Below are 22,139 nucleotides of genomic sequence, written 5' to 3' on the forward strand. Positions count from 1 at the left end.
GGTTTACCTTCCAACAAGATAATGACCCTAAGCACACAGCTAAAATAACGAAGTTCACAACAACTCTGTGACTGTTCTTGAATGGCCCAGCCAGAGCACTGACTTAAACCCAATTGAGCATCTCTGGAGAGACCTAAAAATGGCTGTCCACCAACATTTACCATCCAACCTGACAGAACTGGAGAGGATCTGCAAGGAGGAATGGCAGAGGATCCCCAAATCCAGGTGTGAAAAACTTGTTGCATCTTTCCCAAAAAGACTCATGGCTGTATTAGATCAAAAGGGTGCTTCTACTAAATACTGAGCAAAGGGTCTGAATACTTAGGACCATGTGATATTTCAGTTTTTCTTTTTTAATAAATCTGCAAAAATTTCAACAATTCTGTGTTTTTCTGTCAATATGGGGTGCTGTGTGTACATTAATGAGGAAAAAAAATTAACTTAAATGATTTTAGCAAATGGCTGCAATATAACAAAGAGTGAAAAATGGAAAGGGGTCTGAATACTTTCCGTACCCACTGTACATACAGATATATTTGTGTATATGCTGTGTGTATGCATGTGTGTACAGTATATGTGTGAGTCTCATGCTCAGGGTCAGCTGTGCTCGCTGCAGTATTTGGCCTGCGTTTGAGTGGGGTTAAGTTCAGGACCCGCAACTTTTTGCCGTGCAACCTGACTACCCTGCCAAGACATTAGCCCGCACACACACACACACACGCTCACACATCTCTCCCCATGCAGGGTTAATGAAACAGCGTGACACCTCACTTTATTTTTTTATTTATCTGTTTGGGCATTATCCCGGTTCCTCTCCAGCGTTTGACCTGGTTGGCTACTGAGCGAGTCGTGGCTATTGATTTTAATTACCCAGCGGGAATTTACTGCTTGCCTTTCCCGCGCCGCTGCGCTGCTATTGGCCAGAGAAAATAGCTTTGTGTGTTGCCCCTCTGTGTGATAGAGAGAGAGAGAGCCTGGTGAATCTCAAACCTGCTGGCCGTTTTTCTATCTTTGCTGCAATGTATGTTCTCCCCTCTATCATTCTCTCTCTCTCTCTCTCGTGGTGGCTGTTGGTAATTTGTTTTATCTAAATGATAGTGCCCATGCCTCCCTATGCTGGTGGATGTGGTACAATGCCCCCCATTCCAAAACACATTTATCTCGCTGTGTCTGAGGGGGAAAAAAAGAAACAGGCCGACGGACAATAACCCACACACACACAGCTTAACAATTCAGCTGCCCGCCGAACGCCTCAGCCTTTTATACACGCTCCCCACCCCGAGGAAAACACACACAGTGAGCTGTTGCTCTTCGGCTCTATTTCCATATAGAGAAAAGGTCAGCGCCTGAAGCTCAAGGTCATGGACTTTAAAAATGAAAGAGTTTTCATAACTTGTTAAAGAAAGAGTAAAGAAACCCAAAGTTTCTTCAACTCGAGCGGACAGGGCTATCGCTGACTAGTGCTTGTATCTCTATTTTCATGTGTGTGTGTGCGCATGTGCTGTTAGCTAAACGGCCCGGCCCGTACCGAGGTGTTATTCTCCTTCGCGGCACTTTTCAACTCTGTTAGCAGGAACACGACGGGGCTTTTGATGCCGCCGCGGCTGTCGGCTTCCCTCTGAAGGGAACTAGACGAGGGAGAAAATTGCTAGCTTTCATACGGAGTGGGATATCTTGTCTATATTCTCAAATCAATCAAGCATAGAGGTTATCGCAGTGGCTCCTGTCTCTCTGACTCTTTCCGTCTCTTTCTCTCTCCATTTGTCGCCCTCTCCTATTCTTCTAAGAGCACTGGCTGTCATCTGCTTAATGTTGTGAAGGTTAAATGGTTTCAAATATGAGCAGGAAGCTGTCAAGTCCCACGATTCTTCTCTCATTCTCCTGACAAAAACAGCTGAAGAAAAAAAAGGGGATCTATTACACATACGGATATTACATTTCATCATGAAAATGATACTCTCAGATCTGTGCAGGCTCTTTTGACTTTGGACGTAGGCCCATATTGTGTAATTATTGCTCAAACAAGCGATCCCTCTTCTAATGCATTTATTGTTTTACATTTGATACCGTTTCTTTTCTCTTGATTTTTCCGCCGTAATGTGAAAAGTAGAGAGAGTGGAGTGGCCCTCCTGTGATTGGATCTATCATTTGGGACATGAATCAGACTGGAGAATAGCACTGGATGGCACAGTTACTAAGCAACCTCACTTGCTATGTGGTCGAGCTGTCCATGTGCGATGGTATGTTTGAAATGAGGGGTTTTTGGCGTGTGAATTCACTGTGTGATTCTCTAAATGGTGAAGAGTGTTGAATGCATGTGGAGGATCAGAGATAGGAGAATGAATCTAGGAACCAGGGACCAAATTAGCCAATTTAGGGAGGAAAGTAGACACTGTATTTTGTGTTGGTTAATCATAGCAGATATAAATCATGTTGGTGGTTGCCAGGGTGTTGCTGTGCAGTTGCTAGGACATTTTGGGTGGTCTCTAGGGTGTTCTGTTGAGTTGTTTACTGGCCTAGTTCAAAAGATCCCACCTACAGGTCTCCAAGATATTCTGGACTCCAGATGACTTGAGTCTATGGCATTTTAAAAAAAATATATTTTTTATCATCTGCCCAGAATTGAGCAGTTGTAATTTTATCAATGTATTTTTATATTTGATTTTCTTTCTTATATTTTCTCTCTCTCTCTCTCTCTCTCTCTCTCTCTCTCTCTCTATATATATATATATATATATATACACAATTATACAGTTGTAATGTAACTAACTAAATAATTCTTAAAAGCATGTTTGCTAAAAAAAACTAAGAAAACTGACATTTGATGCAAAGCATTACTGATTGGTTTGTACTTTTCAATACAGTTTTACTGATTCAAGTAATTTTTTTCTATTAACCAGATATCTTGGCCACAAATTAGCAGAATTTGCAATAACAATGAAGATTATAAAACACATAAAAAAAACGGATGTACAATAGGGTTGCACGATAAATCGCATGCTATGTTTAACGCGCATCTTATCAGTAAAGCCGCTTCTGTAATCAGCGGTAAATCTCCATCGCATGCGATTTATCGTGCAGCCCTAATGTACAAGATCAATGAATGTAACATTTTCAGTAGCAATTCTGTGGTCTAATCTTACCCACAATCTCTTGCACTGCAAGGAATCACGTACAATGGTTATTTGATTAGATATTCCGATGTAATTTCAAAAATTATTTAACTGGTACTAGATTTCAAACATTATTGACAAACTAGATTTACAAACCTATACTGTCAAAAATATATATTTTTTAAGTTTTAAATAAAACAAAGATTATTGGAGTACGTTTTACAAGAAAACACTATTTCAGTCTTTCTAATTCAAAATGTCACGTTTAATTCAATGTGTGACTTGCTGTTTCATTGTGAAGTTTACGAGCTTATTCCTGAGTGATAAATTGTTTAAAAAAATCCTACACTATTTTTTTAGAATTTTAACATTAGTTTTACTCAAAAAAGGCACCGGCACAAAAATTAATTATGGCTTATATTGATTACAGTACAGCGTTTTATTTTACTGATGCTAAGTGAGCCTATAGGGGTTTATTGTCTTTAATAAGCAGTGACAGATTAAATTGGAGTCTATCGTGATCTATTACCCTCACTAGATTGAAATGCATAGCTGCATTTGAGCTCAAGTGTTTATGAATTCTGCAGAATAGCATGAGCTTGTCTATTGAGTGGTATTATGGTTGAACATGCCAAGTGCATGCACTAAGCACACTGACGCGCACACACACACACACAGATGCGTGTTGGAGTCTGTGATGCAGTGCTCTTCACAAGCACAGGGGGACATGTGTAATATTAGCGCTAAGAGCCATGGCCATCATACTGCCTTCACAGCTCGTAAATCATCCACTCATTACAGCTCAGATCATAAACGTACACCCATGAGAGAGAGAAAGAGACAAACTCTCAGGCTAATATATTCCAACCTAGCGCTCTTTACGACTGCTGCCCGCCAAAAAGAGCGTCCGGGCACCTCTGGGGTGATATTGGGCAGATAATACTAGAACATTGAAATGGCACATTCAGATGCACTACCACACACTGGACTGTCTTAAAAACTAAACGGAGCGAGGATACGGATTTCCCGAGTGTGTCGGTGTTCAGATTAGCTGTGAGATTAAGCGGCCTGTGTATAGGGGCGCTGGAGAGATTTGGCACTCATTACTATTGAACAAAATACAGAAAATTGCACCAAAGGCTATAGGAGCTATAAAGGCTAAACGGTAAGTGGTTAATCAATACTGCAGCTCTGCATAGGGCACATTAATGCTGCGCTGGTCAGTACAAACACATCCTGACATAAAGGACAGGCCCTTTTAGACACTCACAGTTCCACTTACTGTCGTGTTGCTGGCATTATGGTACACGCTTTACACAACTAATCATAGACTATGATCTCATGCAAACTCATTCACACAGCAATACAAAAGTTGATTCTAGACAACATGTCAATTCAACAAATAACTTGGAGCAAGTGTGTGTGGTAATTTTTGCATTGAAAATTACTTTAAAGGATATAGGATAAGATCGAGAAAAATGACCCTCAGGATTACATCTGAACCAGTGTTATTTTAGTATCATTGATATATTATTAAAGTTTTTGTATTTATTTTGAATACAATTTTCTATTTTCATTTTCATTTGAAACTTTTAGTTATAGTTTTAGTTAACTATAATAACCCTGATCTGAACATCAACAAATAAGATTTATCTGAACAGTCTGAGGTTAAATTATCTTCAAAATATAGATTTTATTAAGTGATTTTATTCAAATTAAAAGTGAGACCTTTGAGGAAAGATGCCCCCAGTTGTTGCTGGCATTTGTATTATTTAATTTAATTATTTATTAATAATTTATATTATTAAATTCATAATTATTTAAGAATTCCATGAATTAGATGAACATTTAAAACATCATTATTCAACATAACCTATAGGCCAAATTGGGGAATCATTCAATCTGTATAATTAGTCTACTGTCACTACAACAAGGTTTCAATTAAAAATATAGGCCTATAAAAAATTAATAATACAAGAAATTTAGCTTTCAGGGATTCTGTTATTTGATTTGTCTATCATTCATTTCTTCAACTAAACTGTCAAAATAAACAATGTACATAAAAATAAATATGTACATAGAATATTTGATTTAGTATTTTACATTAATACCATTTTTTAAAATAAAATAAAATATATTTAATTTAATAATATATTGGATGATGCATTGTCTTGTCCATGCTAAATTCATCTCTAAATTTGCCATAATTTAGCAGTAGAAGCACAGAGTTTTTAAAGGGCAGCATCTTCCACCATCTTGCCCTATTATTCAGGCATACATATCATCTGTCTCTTTTCTATGCACATTGCTCATTTCTGCTCTCTTGCTTGTCTGAGACAGTGTGCACACCTGGCAGGTCAGTCAAGATTTCAAACAACTTTGGAAACATTGTTAACTGTGTGACTCACAAGTGTATATGGCACACATTATGATCTGGGGCTTTTTGTTGCAGACTATAAACATGAAAGGGTGACAAGCGTCTGGCTTGTAGTGTGCACTTTTTATGGTTTATGGACATTTAACAACTGAGGCCCATATTCAAATGCATGGAAATTAATGGGCACTAAATAAATGAAAAACAAACAAACAAGTGCAAGGAAATTCGAACGAACATGAAAACAGTAATCTTCAGATAATTGGTTACCGGATGGCTCCAGCAGTGTGCAGGTGACTAGTGCGGCCCCTGTCATTGGCTGTGTGTGGGAAGAGATGAGATTTCCCTATAGTATCTATAGTGATGCTATAAAAAGCAAAATCCGCATACAGAGAGAACAGGCAGAGGGTCAACAGTACAGATTCTCATTATGAATCAACTTGAAGAGCTTGAAGCACTTCTATCCATGCAATCGCAGGCATATGCACATAAATGCACTGAAATTGAAAAAAATAAAAAAAATGCTTGAATCCAAAATCCCTACTATTACCTAATAACACTTACATTCAAAGAAGTCTATAATACATCGAGAAAGCTTTCCGTTAGCATTCTCATTCATCTCAATGGCAGTTGCTCAACTGGTGCAGAACCACTTAGAAGTATGCGATTTGAAATGTGTTTCTTACCTCATGGTACTTTTTGAGCTGATCACTTGAACTGTAAATGCCTGTAAATTCAACAAATCACGCCAGATATACATAAACACAAAAATAAAGACAAAAATGTATTTTAAACATTCTATTCATCAAAGAATGTACAAAAAAATGCATCATGGTTTCCACAAAGTATTAAGCAGCCCAACTAATTGAAAAAAAAAATAATAAGAAATGTTTTTTGTGCACCAAATCAGAATTCTACAATGATTATAAAACAGAAAAATAGAATGGTTTCAGAAGGATCACGTGACACTGAAGACTAGAGAAGTGGTTGCTGAAAATTCAGCTTTGACATCACAGGGATTAACTATACATAAAATGTATTAAAACAGAAAAATAGAAGTAAAAATATAATACATTTAGCAATATTACTGTTTTTACTGTATTTTTGATTAAATAAATGCAGCCTTGGTGAGCATAACTAAAAAAAATAAAATAATAATAATCCATCGACCCCAAAGTTTTGAACAGTAGTGCATATATATAAATTATATGATATATTTGACTGCATATAACCAGCCAAACATTTTCTTTACTAATATCCCAACCTCTACACTTCATAAATTAATGAATGAACATCAGAGAAAAATTACTTTTTGTGTGCTCTTTCCTTGGCCAGTAGATGGCCATAGATATTGTGTTTAGGGCCTTAAGGAACCGACCCACCCTTTAATCCAAAATGACTCCTCTTACATCACACTTATACAAAGAAAAAAAAATGGGTAAAAACATCGGCCACACCCTGTCTGCCTGTTCACAATGAGGTTCATGTAATCTCCCTCTCTCACTCACTAATGCGTCATCAGTAAAACACTCCACAACACCCCATCGCGGGGCTGCATGTCCCAGGTGGTTCATCCCATCTGTAGCAGTGGCATAATGGTGTGCGTGTGTGTGTGCGTATAGTGATCAGGCTATAGCAAGTCTCATCCAGCAGTGGCTAACAGTGGTAATATAATGTGTGTGTGTGTGTGTGTGTGTGTGTGTGTGTGTGTTTGCATAAGTGTGACCCCACAGTGGAAAATATCTGCCCTGCTGTGCTGAGGGATGTCTGGGGTAATTATCATAGAGCAGATGAGCCCTATGAACTAGCCAACATGGCGCCATGCCCCCTCCTTAGGCACAGGGGCAGAAATCACACAGGGCACGTACACACATCCATACGCAGACTGTAGGAGATGGAGGCAGGTGTGCATTAGAGAAAAGAGGGTAATAACAGCTAGACAAGGTGACGTCTAAGAGATGCCCTGGTGTGAATGTCTGTGTATGTGTTTACGTGTCGTTTTTCCGTGGTTTTGTCGACTTTCCCCACCTGAGAACCCCGTGGCCTACTGAGACTTCTGAGATTTTGAGGGCACAGACGGTGTCGTCAAAATTCCCATTACACACATTTACTTATTTGAGTAAAAAGCTACTCTGCTGTTTACGTGAAGGTAATGTTGAAATGCCTTTTGCTATCCCGGTTTAAGATGCAAAGACAATTATAAGTAAGCTATTCTTAGGATAATTTCCCCAAAGATAAATATTTTTCTTGTTTGAGCGGTTCGATGTGTCAGCTTCTCGTGCAATTCTGGGTCGGGACTACCTGTTTGTCTGGACAATAACAGATGGAAATTGGATAACCTGTTTGGAAGCCATCATTAGTGGTGCCTCAGATCATGAGGCTTGCTGAGAATTGGTGTATTATTGCTTTTCTAATTGATCAGAGTTTGACGAACAATAAAACTGCTGAAAAGAGTTAATCCGGACATACATTGAGCGGTTTCAACAATGTTTTTGTTAAATACCAACTCTCTTTTTATACTTATTTCAATCCCTACCTTGTTATTTACCCAATACTTTCTTTAAAGACATCAATAAGCACTTTTCTAAATTCATTTGGAACCATAAAATGCCCCGAATTAATTTGAACAAATTAATGAAACCAAAAGACAAGGGAGGAGTCGCTTTACCAAATTTTCGTCTTTACTATTGGTCAGCACAGGTGAAGCATATGGTCAGTTGGTACAATGAAAGTACTGATTCTAGATTGTTCAACATGGAAGCAATGGCTTGCGCTCCTCTCCCATTAAAATTTCTGCCTTTTATTACAAATATTGAAAAGCTCGAATGTGTTTCAACAAACTTCATTATTATAACACTCTTTTGACATGGAGAGACATTAAAATATATCTTAAAATTCCAGCTTATTTCACATTGTTTTCACCTATTGCTTTTAATCCTGATTTCCCTGTCTCTCTGCAGAATATTGGCCTTTCAGTTTGGTCTAAATTAGGTATCCTTAAGTTATCTTGCCTCTTTTCAGGCAATTCATTAAAATCTTTCCAAGAAATATCACGCCAATATAGTATACCACAGTCCAAATTTTTTTAAATACCTTCAACTGCATCATTTCATAAAACCTTTTGTCTGATAATGGTAAATTGAGATTTGAACTTACTGCCATAGAACAAATTGTAATAAACAGTTTTTCTAAGGGGTTAATATCTAAAATATATAATGCTCTGGTTAATTCATGTACTTCCTCTATAGAAACTTTGAAGAGCGTGTGGGAAAAAGGAATTGATAATACGGATTGGTCCGCCATATGTAACAATTTGTTCTTTAAATGTACTTCATTGGGGATTCACAAACTCAATTATAAATTCATTAACAGAGTTTACCTTACACCTTTACGTTTAAAAAAGATTGACAGAAACTCCTCTGATCTTTGTTTTAATTGCAAAAAACGCAAAGGAACATTCCTTCACTGCTTCTGGTATCGTGACAGAATCTTTTCTTTTCGGACTAAAGTACATCATTTTTTACAAAGTCTTTTTAAGTTGAAATTTTGTTTTTCTCTGGAATTGTATTTGTTATACAGTGGAGTGGAGACTGTGTTTGACTTCCACACCAAACAACTGTTTTTAATTTTGGTTTATCTGGCAAAGAAATGCATATTGTTACTGTGGTCATCTCCTCAAGTACCCTCTTTTGAAATGTGGTTGTCTCAAATATCTACGTTACTTCCACTTGAGAAACTCACCTTTGATATACATCAAAAGTCTAATGATTTTTGGCAGATGTGAACACCTCTCTGGTGCTACATTAACAACCTCTCTTGATCTTCTATTCTATGGTGCATACTTAGCCTCTAGCCTGACTGTATTGACTTTTCTACCTGATTGTATGCTTCTTATTGTTTTCCACTGTATAGCTGAGACTGTATCTGTATGTTAATGTGCATTAGAATAACCGACTAATAAAAATAAAAAAATTTTATAAAAAAATACCAACTCTCACTATACGAGTAAATCGCATGTGGTGTAAAGTATATTCACTATATTTGTAAAATAAACACATGGGACCCCCAAAACTCGGAACTGTGTAGCCTCCATCGCTCCAAATGCTGTTGCCATGGTTTCATTTAGGTTCATAGCTCTGCTTTAACTGACCAACACTTCAGACAGAAATTCATCCAAATATCCATATGCCGGTCAGAAGTTATTTGCCTCTTATTGCCCCCTGTACACTGCATGACAAACAATGCACGGCAAAGCTGAAACTCAGCCCGACTCAAAAAATATAAAATAAGAGTCGTACAAGAAAACAGCAAAGACAATTAATATAAAAAAAAAGAAATATATATATATATATATATATATATATATATATATATATATATATATATATATATATATATATATTGTTATATTGTATTTTTTTTAATTTCTATCGTTTTTAAATTTTATAAATGTTTGTTATGTTATGAAGTTCAGACTATAACTTAGCTTGAGCATTAACATAATGTGTTTTTATATTCTATATATATATATATATATATATTAACATTTACATTAATATCTGTGTATAAGAAAACCAGAACATCAAAGCCTGATTAGTGGGGTGGTGACTCATGTTCTTAGTGAGATCTAACGCTTCACATGACAAAAGTGTTTGTAAAAAGAAAAGAGTTGTGGGGGGTGGGGAGAAGAAGGGGTGCTCTGATGCAGGTGTGCCGTCTCTTTTCCCTCCTCTTCCCTCTTTCCCAGGGGATGGCTGAGATGTGTTGGCTGACTGCATTATCAGAGAAGGTGGAGTGGACCCAAGGAGACAGCCTGGCGCCAGTCTGCACTCCATCTCTACTCCACTGACACACATATGTACATACAAACACACCCAGACACTGATGGAGATGGCGCTGAGATAGACTGAGAGATGGAAAAACAGAGGGATGAGGGAGATGCAAGTGAGATGGCAGAGATACAAGCTGAAATCCATCCACATTATCTCCATTAGATGTGAGCATCAGGTCCAGGTTGAGATCGTACAGCAGGAAGTAGTTATCGTAGGGTACGGCCCTCCGGCTAATGTAGCCCCAGGCACTGCTGGTGTTAGGATGCTGAGAGTAGACAGTGATAGGGTTTACTCTCCTCATAAACCCACCACAACATCACTTCTGATTTGTCTTTCTCACAGTCAACAGGAAAAGTGTTCATATACGCTAGCATGTAAGAGCAGTTTTCAACTGCATAATCTAATAATGCCTTCTGGGAAAAAAACACACAGTTGTACATTAGCTGGACACTGAGGGTTTCATATTAATAAGTAGATCTGTTTTTCATCAAATGAAATCTGAATGGGCAGCTGGATTCGACCTGAGTGATGTCAAGGCATGCCGGTAAATTCAGTGATGTTTGCTATTGTAATGTAAGCAGGGACTGCAATGATGTCAGCTGTGTTTTTTTTGCCCAATACCACACAAGGTGACTCTTGCAAGATCAAAACAATGACACACTCGGCTAAATAAGGTTTCAAAGGAAGTGATATCAGTGCAAGATAGAGGTAAAAGCTGGATGAAGGTCAGAGGGCTGGTGAGTCAAAGCAGATGCAGCAGAGGAGGAAGAGATGGACCACTCATAGAAAACTCAATGGGAGACACTGTGAGGCTCAATATGGTTGCTGTACAAATCCAGTTAAAGGAGCCAATCAAATAATCGTAACTTTTTATTTCACAAATTTAGACTTTTTTCTCAGAATTACAAGATATAATATCAGAATTTCCATAAACAAGCAATTTCAAGTTATAAAATCAGAATTTCGGAATAAAACTCGCAATTGCAAGAAATAAAGTTAGAATTGCGAGACATAAACTCGTAATTCTTACATTTTTCTCGTAATTTGCGAGTTCATATCCCACAATTCTGACTTCTTTTCTCAGAACTGCGAGTAAAAAAGTCCAATACTACAAAAGAGGATTAGGGCCAAGTAATAATAAAAAAATAAAGCCATCTCGATATTAAACTCATTAAATTTAGAGAAAAAAAGTCTAAATAAAATGTTGAGAATAAACTAATTAAAATACGAGAATAAAGTCGAAGTAATGCTGAGAATAAACACACTGGTGTCATGTTCATTTAATCTCGTTGGACAGTGTTAATCAGCGTCTGCAGTGGTGCAGATCATAGAGAGCGATGCTCGTGGATAAAGCGTATGCGGTCGAACAGAGTTTGAATTTGCCTTTTGCCGAACTTGCTCTTCTTCCTTTTTTCATCACATATCACATCGGAAAAGTGGAAATCAATTGCCTAACGAGTGTTTAATGATGTATTAATTGGGTAGGTTTAGAGATAGGTAGGCTATAGGGAGGGCTTTGTTGTGTACCAATAAGGCAGTGTCTATTTAATAATTTTAATAAGTAAAATAAATGTTATTATTGCATCCTGTTAATGTACAACACTACTGAGGTGCTAATAGTATCTGTCACTATTTATAAGTATACATAGCATCTAATTACTATTTACACTTATTGCAAAGATCTGCTATTTTTACATAGCGTAAATAGAATTGCTATTTTCACTTGGTGTAAATAGCACATCCCTAAAAATGTTGTCATTTAGTGTAAATATATTATATCACTATTTTCACTTAGTGTAAATAGCATCCGATGTGATATGTGATGAAAAAAATGGAAGAAGAGCGAGTTGGGCAAAAGGCTGATTCAAACGCGGGTCGACTGCATATGCTTCATCCACGAGCATCGCTCTCAACGACCTGCGCCACTGCAGACTCTGATTAACACTGTCCAACGAGATTAAATGAACATGACACCAGTGTGTTTATTCTCAGCATTATTTCGACTTTATTCTCGTAATTTAATGAGTTTATTCTCAACATTTTATTTCAACTTTATTCTTGTAATTTAATGAGTTTATATTCTCAACATTTTATTTCAACTTTTTTTCTGGAAATTTAACAAGTTTTTTGTCGAAACAATTTTATTCTCTAAATTTAATGATTTAATTCTCTAAATTTTATTTCGACTTTTTTCATGAAATTTAACAAGTTTAATCTCGTATTATAATATATATAATATAATATAATCTCGAGATGGTTTTATTTTTTATTATTGCTTGGCCGTAATCCTCCTCCGTACAATACTGAGGGAAAAAACAATTCTGACATTTTCTTACAATTGTGAGTTTATATCTCACAATTATGAAAAAAAAAGTGAAAAAAAAAAAACTCGCACCTGCTACAAAATGAATTGTGAGATAAAAAGGTGCAATTACTTTTTAAAAAACTTTTATTCAGTGACAGAAACAGGCTTCAGTAGGAACAACTATATTGTAGTTATTTTTTAATTTAATCATATTTTAAAACATATTTAAAAAGCAGAATTAATTGTGTTGGTTAATAGATCTCACTATTCAAAATCTACAATGCTATATTTTAAACATCAAATATGATGACCACTTTAATTTTCCAGTTACTCAGAATCTTGTGTCGTGCAACTTTCACTATCCTACACTAAACAATCCCACTGCATATTAATCAACTCTTCTACTGCACACAAATCTATAGCAGCATCATTCATCTCAGTAATGCTTCTATTACTCCTGAAAGTCTAAGGCCTAGAACTATCAAAAAAACGAGAATTTAGATGGCTCGCCCTATTTGTGTAAAATTAATTATACTGCCAAATTCTAAGTGCTGCATTTTAATCTTTAAAACAAGTCATTTTTTGCATTTGTCAGGATCTCATCTCTCTCTCTCCTTGCATCCTGTCCAGATCTGTAAACCATCTGTCCCTTGGGGGCGTCCCTGCCTGGCACAGCTTGCCAGCCTGTCTGACCACATCCCCGCTAGCAATAGTGCCAGCTGCAAGTCTGCTCTCTGTATCTCTGTCTCTCTCTTACTCTCTACCTCATCCACCTCCATCACTTTTGGTGCCCACAGCCAGGTTGGTGTCTCCAGATGCCCGGTGGATGTGCAGGGGGTTTGGGAGGGTACACTACCTCCTAGAGAGCAGATGCTGCCAATTAACTTCCCTGCCACAGGCTCTCAGAGGGACTGTGTGCGTGTGCAGGGGCAGAGGGGAAGTTGTGTGGAGGTTTGTATGTTTGGGGGTATACTGGTCATAGTATTTATTGAATTGACCGAAGTCATCTTGTTCTTAGGCAGACAGACAGCACTGCTCTCCTCTCCCCCTGTGCTCTTGGCCTGTCCCTCAGTGGCACATGCCACACTGGAGCCTCTGAAACATCTCAATTACAACCAGAGAACAACATACCAGCCAACCGGCCATGTCCCTCTGAGGGCAGGAGACACAGGATTCTGCCCAGCCTTGAAGTTTAGTTTTACCACTCATTACAAAAAGTGGGACTTATCATGCAAAATATTACTATTATTGCTAGAAACAGAGAAGTTAAATGTACTATGTAGACACACTGTCCATTAGACCTGTCCACATAGACCCCGACTACCTGCAATGGTTATGACATTACAATGGGCCTCATTCATGAAACTTGCGTAAATATAGGAGTAAATTCGGAGTAATTTGCATGTAAAACAGACCTTCCCGAAAACTCTCCTCCGGATTCACAAACGCTTCGTAAACGTCCGATTTGATAGTTAAATGTGTGTATGTCAATGAATTCCAATCATTCGTAAATAGGGCACTCGTGCATGCTCATTCACAATTAGCATAATCCCCGCCTATGAATTACAGCTACACAAATTGCGTGTCCAGGAACGCAGTGGAATATTCTGGTCTACTTTCTCAGGTCTGGCTCCAGTTTATTGCATAAATGCAAAAAAGACTAATAGGCCACATGCCTAACAATAAACCAGCTGGTGGTGATTGAGAACATTTTGGTGGCACAGCGTTTTTCCAGCTGAGACGCTTTAGTTGCTATGATTTGGAATATCCACGGCGGCAACTAGTATAAAATAGTAATTAGTAATTACTAGTATCTCATTTTGAAGAATATTACTGAATATAAAAATGCAGTAACCAGTAATATTGACTTCTCCATTGTTGTAGGCAGTCGTTGTACAAGTAGGATGGTTGGTCGCTATTTGTCCCACCTGTCCTCTATTTTACGGCTGGGTAAATAGTGACAGTGACGAGCGCTGTGTTTTACAGTTATCAACTCAAAAAAAAAAAAAAATTCTAAAAGAGGGCAAGGGCAAATTAACTTGTAATTATTATGGCAGTGCATCAAAATTCAGTGTCATCAGTTTGCCAAAAAGAACACAGAACGTTTTAAGCACAATTTACACCTGGTAGGGAGCAGGTGTACATTTCTTTCGTACCAACTAACATTTTGAAAATTATCATGAATTCGAAAGTTTACGTCAGAACAGCTTTACGAACGATTTACACAAAAAATCGTTCCGCTCGTGTTTCATGAATGAGGCCCAATGTGTGCACTAACATTTTACAGCCAACATTTACATATCATCAGGACTCAGCAACTTAATTAACAACAACAGTGCAAATGGAGGTACAAACAAGTTACCCAATCAGAACAGAGCTCATTTACATAGCAAAAACAACCTGTTTCTAAGGGTGAGAGAGATGGTAAAACGGTCATGTAAAACAACATTGCTTGACTGTTTTGGTGCACAAATTCACTGCAAGTGGATCTCATGGAAAATATTTTTGAATTATCAATGTCTGTTCTGAATCTGCTGAAAAGACAAAATGGTAAATCTCACAAGTAAATGTCAGGGTAATATTTCACCACAAAATCAAAAGAAAACAAATATAAAAATATATCTTGCATGAGGAAAAGAAACATTTAGAGGCATTCTTCTTTTTTTTTTTTTGCTCAAAAATCTTATTCTCATTACTGTAATACAATTACTATTTTTCATTAAAATCACCATAAATTAACAGGCAGCACAATAAATCTTACCATACATACTTATCTAATATTTTATTTCTAATATATAATCTATGATTATTTATTTATTTGATTTAGAGGTGAAATACATTTTTTGTATTTCAAAAAAATCCAGACATTTTTTGACAGTTGTCACGAGATCCCTCAAACACTGACGTCTGAAGATGTAGTTTAGTGGATTTGTGCTCAGGAGGAGAGAACAACATGAGGTACAAAACAAGACAAACAAGGAACCAGAGAGTCTCAGATGTCTAGTGGTACCTCAGCAAATGTGTTTGATTGACAGGTGTGTGTGGATGCAAGTGTGAAAGCAGGGGCAGCTGGGTACTGGCCAAGGACCGCCCACACGAGCCACACGAGCGGTTACACGCACACATGTGCAAAGCCAAACCAAGCATTAACAAAGGCTGATGATACACGGGGCAACTTTTTGAGCAATGTTGCCATCAACGGGCAATCAGGTGAGACACAGGACCCACGACCGATCTTAAGTATCCAGATAGAAATTTGTTACCCATTCTCAATGGGAAAATGCCCAAGCAACATTGCTCAAAAAAAGCTGCCCGGTAAAATTGCTCAAAAAGTTGCCCCATGTATCATCAGCCAAAGTGCATAATATTTCAAACCTGCAGCAGAAAATGGTAAAAACCCTCGTGAAGGGTGAACAATTCAAACAGTTAACTGATGGAAAGCGATTCGTAAAGTAGATTAGTAAAACCGATTGTAATTCTTCCTCTATGAGCTCACTGGAGGACGTCGCGTAGGCTTTCATTTCTGCTTGAGAGATTAAAATGGCAACTTCCCTGCTTTCTGTCTCTCATTCTTGTATTAGACGAGTGACAGATTACTACTTATTTAGGAGAAAGAGAGAGAACTTTGGCTGCAAATGGTGAAGGAGAAGCTGGAACTGTGGCATTATGCAGTAAATGTAAATCACTCAGCGCAATGGAGCTCTACAAAGCCATTTACACATATAGCACCTCTGCATGCAAATTCATAACGGCTCGCCGGGCAGGTACGTGCATGGGCTGAACAGGTTTGACTGAGTATAACCTCTCCTTCTCTCCCTCCCTCCGTCTCCAGGATGTAAAGTACAGCCAAGCATCTGCTAAGAGTCTGTGCGATTGATGAAGCTGATACGGTGGGGACTGAAACCGCTTATAAAGTCAATAACGCTGGTTTGTTGTTGGAACACGTATGAATCAGAATAATTGCATAGGCTGCTGGTGGAGCTATAGAATCTTTTGTTTATGTTTTGTGCGATTCCACGAAAATGTGATGGTGTTGTGCTAATTAGCCTGAGCTAATAAGCTTTTCCCTTTGTGCTGTGAAACTGTACTTAAAGTAATAACACAGGAGGGGGGAAAAGAGTAATTAACCTTTACTATTATTACAGAAAATTTTACAGAAATACTTTTGTCACCTTGCAGGTCGACACTGAAAACATTTCTCTCCAATTCATAAAGGAAGGACGCATTTTTTAAATCACAAATAGTTTAGTATAAATCATTTCTGACCTGTTGTCCCCCAAACCACAGTCTAATTAAGCATATAAGGCCCTTCATCTCCATCAATGGCGCTGAGCTCTGGTTGGGCTTGATAACATAGACTCCATAGTTCTAATATCCTTCATTTTTACAGGACCTATTCGTCCATTCTTCCCGCAGAGCAGCTTGACGGATGGTTTGCCTTCCTTGTCATTTAGCATCATTACGAAATTAGGAGCTTGTTATCAAAAGCACATACACCTATTCTCGTTCCAGCAGTGTTTTCTGCCACGCGACCGTCAAAATGGTTACCGCAGGGGTCACAAATCACATAGCTGGTCTAAACTACATGCAAACAACCATTAGCTCCACATAATGGTAGAGAGTTCAAAGTGCATCCATGAGAAACTCACAAATCAATAGCGAAGGCTTTCATGGTGGGCTTTAATGAAGGCAAAGGGCCATGGGAAAGGGGAGAAAGTGACCTTTTACGTACTCTATACATGCATCCATTAGGCTAACCACAAATTAGATGCAAACGGGATATAGGATGCATGTATCAATATCATTAATGTGCAGCATTCAATGATGCCTCCGTTCAAAACATATAGAGTGGAATATCCGCTGTACAGAGTTTACTAGCATTCATGTTTATTATTGCATACAAGGTAGAATGTTCTGTTCGCATCTCAGAGTTGTGAGTCACCTGATGGAGCAGAGCGATCGGAACTCTCGTTAATCTGAAAATATGTTTGGGATATGTGTTCCCTCTCCACACTTCACTACTCAGCCCTACCTGAGCTATAAGCTCCAACACCGGCAGGAAATGGCATTCAGCCAGAACGGAGATAAAACATAATGCAAAAACGCCACTCTGCCTGGCCTTGTCATACTTCCTTTCCCTCCAGTCTGTCACTCTGTGTCTACTCCCCCCACCCCACCCCATTTCTAATTTCCTTTCAGGAACGAAAAAACAGGACCCCCAAAATGAATAATGAAAGATTGGCATCAATGTTTTATGAAGTAGCCACCATATTATTTTGAAGGAAGGCAAGGATTAATGAAAATATCACTTATTTATTTGTGTCTAGAGGAGAAAAAAGAGAGAGTGAGGAAGGGAACCGCAATAGTGGATCCAGGGGAAGTCTTCGGGCTATACGGTGACCACACGCTCCTCTTTCAAACCTACTGAGGTCTTTCACACATGCCGCAGAACCCTAATGGGCACTGGTAATCTTCATAAAAAATCAACCCCAGGTCAACCAGGCGAATTCATTGAGCGGGAAGGAAACTCAAGTTTATTAAAAAAAAAAAAAACCCAGAACCAAGTCAAATGAATTATTCTTGCTGATTCTAAAATGTGATCTAGAATAATTTACTCAACTGTTACGGAAACCTGCGAGGTTTTGAAAAATCAGAGGCAATATAACAACCCAACCACACACACAACTACTATATGAATGAATCATAAAGCCAGTCAAGAACTTCCATTCACCTCAGTCAAAAATAAGAAATTATATTTGGTTTAAACGAAGTGTCTATTGTAGAGCAATTTCAAGATTTTCTGCATTGTGACAATATATTCAAACACATTTTACCCCCAATTCTTATTAGTAATGCAAAAATAAAATAAAATATAAAATGCTTTAAAAATCAACAGTAACTGAAGGTATATAAAACAAATTCTACTTTGATTTTTAAAGCATTTTATAAGGGTTCTTACAAAAATGTTCTTACAAAAATGAAAATTCTGCCTTAATTTACTTGAATTAAATCTGTTTTATCATATAAAGAGACAATATCTCTTCACGATACTTTTACTATTAAAGCACTCAATTCATCTGGAACCATTTTATGACACCTTTATGATCTTATTTTGGATCATCTAAGTTTTGGTTATCTGGGCAGATGGAGGGACAGATTTGTATTTAGAAGTCTAACCAAAGTCTTATGGATTTAGAACAGTGAGTGAGTGAGTAAATGAGGACAGAATTTTCATTTTTGGTGAACTATCCTTTCAAGAACAACGGAACTTACAAAAATTAAAACAAAACAAAAAACATCAAAACTAAAATGCATTACGGTAAAGGGAAAAAGTTCTGAACTGTCATGGCAAAAAAAAAAAAAATCCTCACTACGCAAAAATCTTTTTGTTATGCAAAATATATATATATGTTTTTTCTTTAGATTTTTGGGTGAAACTGGGCATGTTTTGGTGTGATTCACCCACACAGACAGAGCCCCAGGAGAGAGGTGCATGTATGTGTGTGAGGCTCCAGGCCTAAGATCAAACAGACGGAACATTCAAACAGAGCAGGTGCCTCTGCCACATTCACTCAGTGTAACACACATATCTGTAATAGCCCACACCTGAGCTTGACAAACACACGCTGAAACGAGTAAGCACACACAATGATCACAGCTGAGCCTGCGCTGCCACATTCACGTTTCCCCCGGCTTGCTGACTACGTCTGGCCGCCGTCCCGTCCCGCTCCCCAGCAGAGAGATTACAGCACTACCATTCTTCACTGTCTGCTTATGACTTCCTGCATGCACTGGATGAATTTCATTTAAGCCCACTGAGGCTACATGGCTCCACGCCCTCCCTGCTCGGGCCCTATTGTTCACTCATGCGAGGGAGGGGCTTCACTACGTATTGAACGGAATGCTGGGATTGGTACCGCAGAGATATGAGTGGATTGTTACAGCAAGTTAGTGCTTACTCTGTAAGAAATAACAGTTCACAACTGGAAAATGGAGAGCGGAGAGTTCGTGACCACAATTTTTCTTTGCCGGTCGAAGCCAGACACACATAAACTGGAAAACGCTTTGGAGCATTTCCCCCCGCACACATACACACAATCCCACGGCAGAATTTGTGTCCTGCAGTGATTTTAATCTTCATTCTCTGGTTGTCAAAGCTCTCTCTGGGCCTGTGTCCCTGTGTTACCTCTGCAGCTCTCTGTTGTGTGTGGATGCTCCACTTGCGTACAACACTCTGAATTTAAGAATTGGCTGCTTTCAAATTTATGACTTAGAATCTGAGTTGAATTGGCCAGTCCTCACAGGATGCTGAAACAGAATTTAAATGAGAATGACAGGAAAAAGGATTTACTGAATTGCAATTCAAAAAGCATCACACATCATAGAAATTGCATCAGTCCAAAAAATGTTTGGGACAAAACACAACTAAACTTTTTTTGCCCTTTTGACATACAGAATGAATTTTCCTCAGTAGAATTTTCTCTAATATATACAGAATTTTTTATATTTATAAAAACAATACTACACAATTGGAATCTACTGAATATATATAAAATTAGAAAATACATAGTATTCTATCTATGTATTCTATGTGTTCATGTATATGTCTGAATGAGCGACACTGATACAGTGACGTGTGTCACCGTGATTGAAACAGAAGAGATGGACTGGGTGAGGCTGCACACATGCCTCACTTCCTCTGCTCTCTCTCCTCTTCTTGACATGCAGCTGAATGGAAGGATTTGCTTTTGTGGCCTTGAAAGTGGAGTTCTGAATCACAGAGTGGCAGGAACATTCAGCGCTAACCCCGAGCTCCCATAACAATTCAACTCTGACACTGTGACTACATTGAACCAACCCAACTAAAATAATGCTGTAAATGCACTCTATTGCTATTTGGATACTGCAGAATATATAAATACAAACACACACACACATATATTTAATATAGTAATACAGCATATATATATATATATATACAGTATATCCATCCAGTTCTGAGAGAGATTCAGCAACGGCTCCGACGTGAGCATGGGACTATTTCGATGGAAAAGAAGTCTCTCTCTCTCTCTCTCTCTCTTTTCCTGCGGGCACTGGAGCATGTGAGATTTGCTGGATTTACTCCATTCACATTTCTCTTTGAGTTTTAGCCCCTCACCTTACACACACACTCTCACACACACACACGACAGCAAGGAAGCAGCGAGCTGGCACTAGGAGGTCCTCTCCCTCTGGGCTCTACTCCATTTTACTTGAGATTTGAAGTGACCTTTGCGGTGCAGCTGCAGGTCTTATGATTTATGTACCCAAACAAAGAGCAGTGCAGCAAATTCTAACCAGAACCACCATATGATACCAGCGAAAAACAGAGAGCTGGAGAAAGAGATCACAAAAGTACATAGAGAGTGAAGAGAGAAAGATGAAATGCAGAGAAAAGCAACTTACACACAGAAGAATCTGCATCTGCATGCTTATGTTTCATGTACAGATAAAACACAACAGGAGATAAATGAGTGGGCCAATTTAATGTGATTATTTACAGATATTATATATTTTTTATATCATTTATAACATTCTGAAATGCCTGATATTATAAACATATGAGAAAATAAATTAAAATAAATATTTTGATTACATTTCCAATATCAAATTTTGTCCATTATTGACAATGCTTCATTCAACACATAATGCTTAACTTATCTCATACTGTATTATTTTCAGCACTGATAAGAACACTACTTTTCAAAAGTTTGGGGTCAGTAAGTTTTTGTTTTTTTTAAAGAAATGAATACTCAATTGACAGAAACGACATTTAAAAAAATCTATTTTAAATAAATTACGTTCTGTTGAACTTTTCATTCATCAAAGAATCCTGAAAAACAAATTGTATCACAGTTTCCACAAAAATATTAGACAGCACAACTGACAATAATAAGAAATGTTTCTTGAGCACAAAATCAGCATATCAGAATGTTTTCCGAAGGATCATGTGACACTGAAGACTGGAGGTAATGTAATGACTGATGCAAATTCAGCTTAGCCATCAAAGGATATATATATATATATTAGGGATGGGCATTCGATTAAATTTTCTTAGTCGATCGTCGGGAGAATTAACGATCGACTATCGATTAATCATTAATATTTTTATAATAAAATTAATTATTTAACTTTTATAATTCAAAAATGCAATGAATACAAAAATACAGCGGGTTTTTCCTCGATGAGACCTTTATTACAAGATCAACTTGTGGCAGACAGTTAAACTACGTTCAGTTAGGCAAACCGAACATATATGCGCGTGCATATGCGGTGCTCTAAAGCAGCGGAACCTGCAGCTGCGACCGGCGTTCTTAAACAGAGACTTAATTTGTTCCAAAATAATAATAAAAAAGAATCATGTTAAACAATAACTTAAACAAAAAACATAATAATACTTAGATCTGACAGGTTTTGTCAAAATGTAACTCAAAACTATCCAAGCCAGCACAGCAACAACAGCCCACCGCTGCTCC

The 22,139-nt window shown here is 37.8% G+C and overlaps 1 protein-coding gene and 1 long non-coding RNA gene across 2 annotated transcripts in view; both read right to left on the reverse strand.

The window, feature by feature from the left end:
- The window catches only part of LOC107603279 (cytosolic carboxypeptidase 6-like), a 409,489-nt gene that overhangs the window by 159,175 nt on the left and 228,175 nt on the right, over nucleotides 1-22,139 (reverse strand). The window lies entirely within an intron of this gene.
- Nucleotides 11,700-22,139, reverse strand: part of LOC107603298 (uncharacterized) — a 19,557-nt gene continuing 9,117 nt past the window's right edge. Inside the window, exons 2-3 of the long non-coding RNA XR_001604440.1 lie at nucleotides 20,479-20,486; nucleotides 11,700-11,770 (exon numbers count right to left, since the gene is read on the reverse strand). This is a non-coding gene — a long non-coding RNA (uncharacterized lncRNA). The remainder of the gene's footprint in view (nucleotides 11,771-20,478; nucleotides 20,487-22,139) is intronic.

This window comes from Sinocyclocheilus grahami, unplaced genomic scaffold, assembly GCF_001515645.1.
Source record: "Sinocyclocheilus grahami isolate Dianchi unplaced genomic scaffold, SAMN03320097.WGS_v1.1 scaffold16.1, whole genome shotgun sequence".
In the NCBI taxonomy this organism is placed as follows: Eukaryota; Metazoa; Chordata; class Actinopteri; order Cypriniformes; family Cyprinidae; genus Sinocyclocheilus; species Sinocyclocheilus grahami.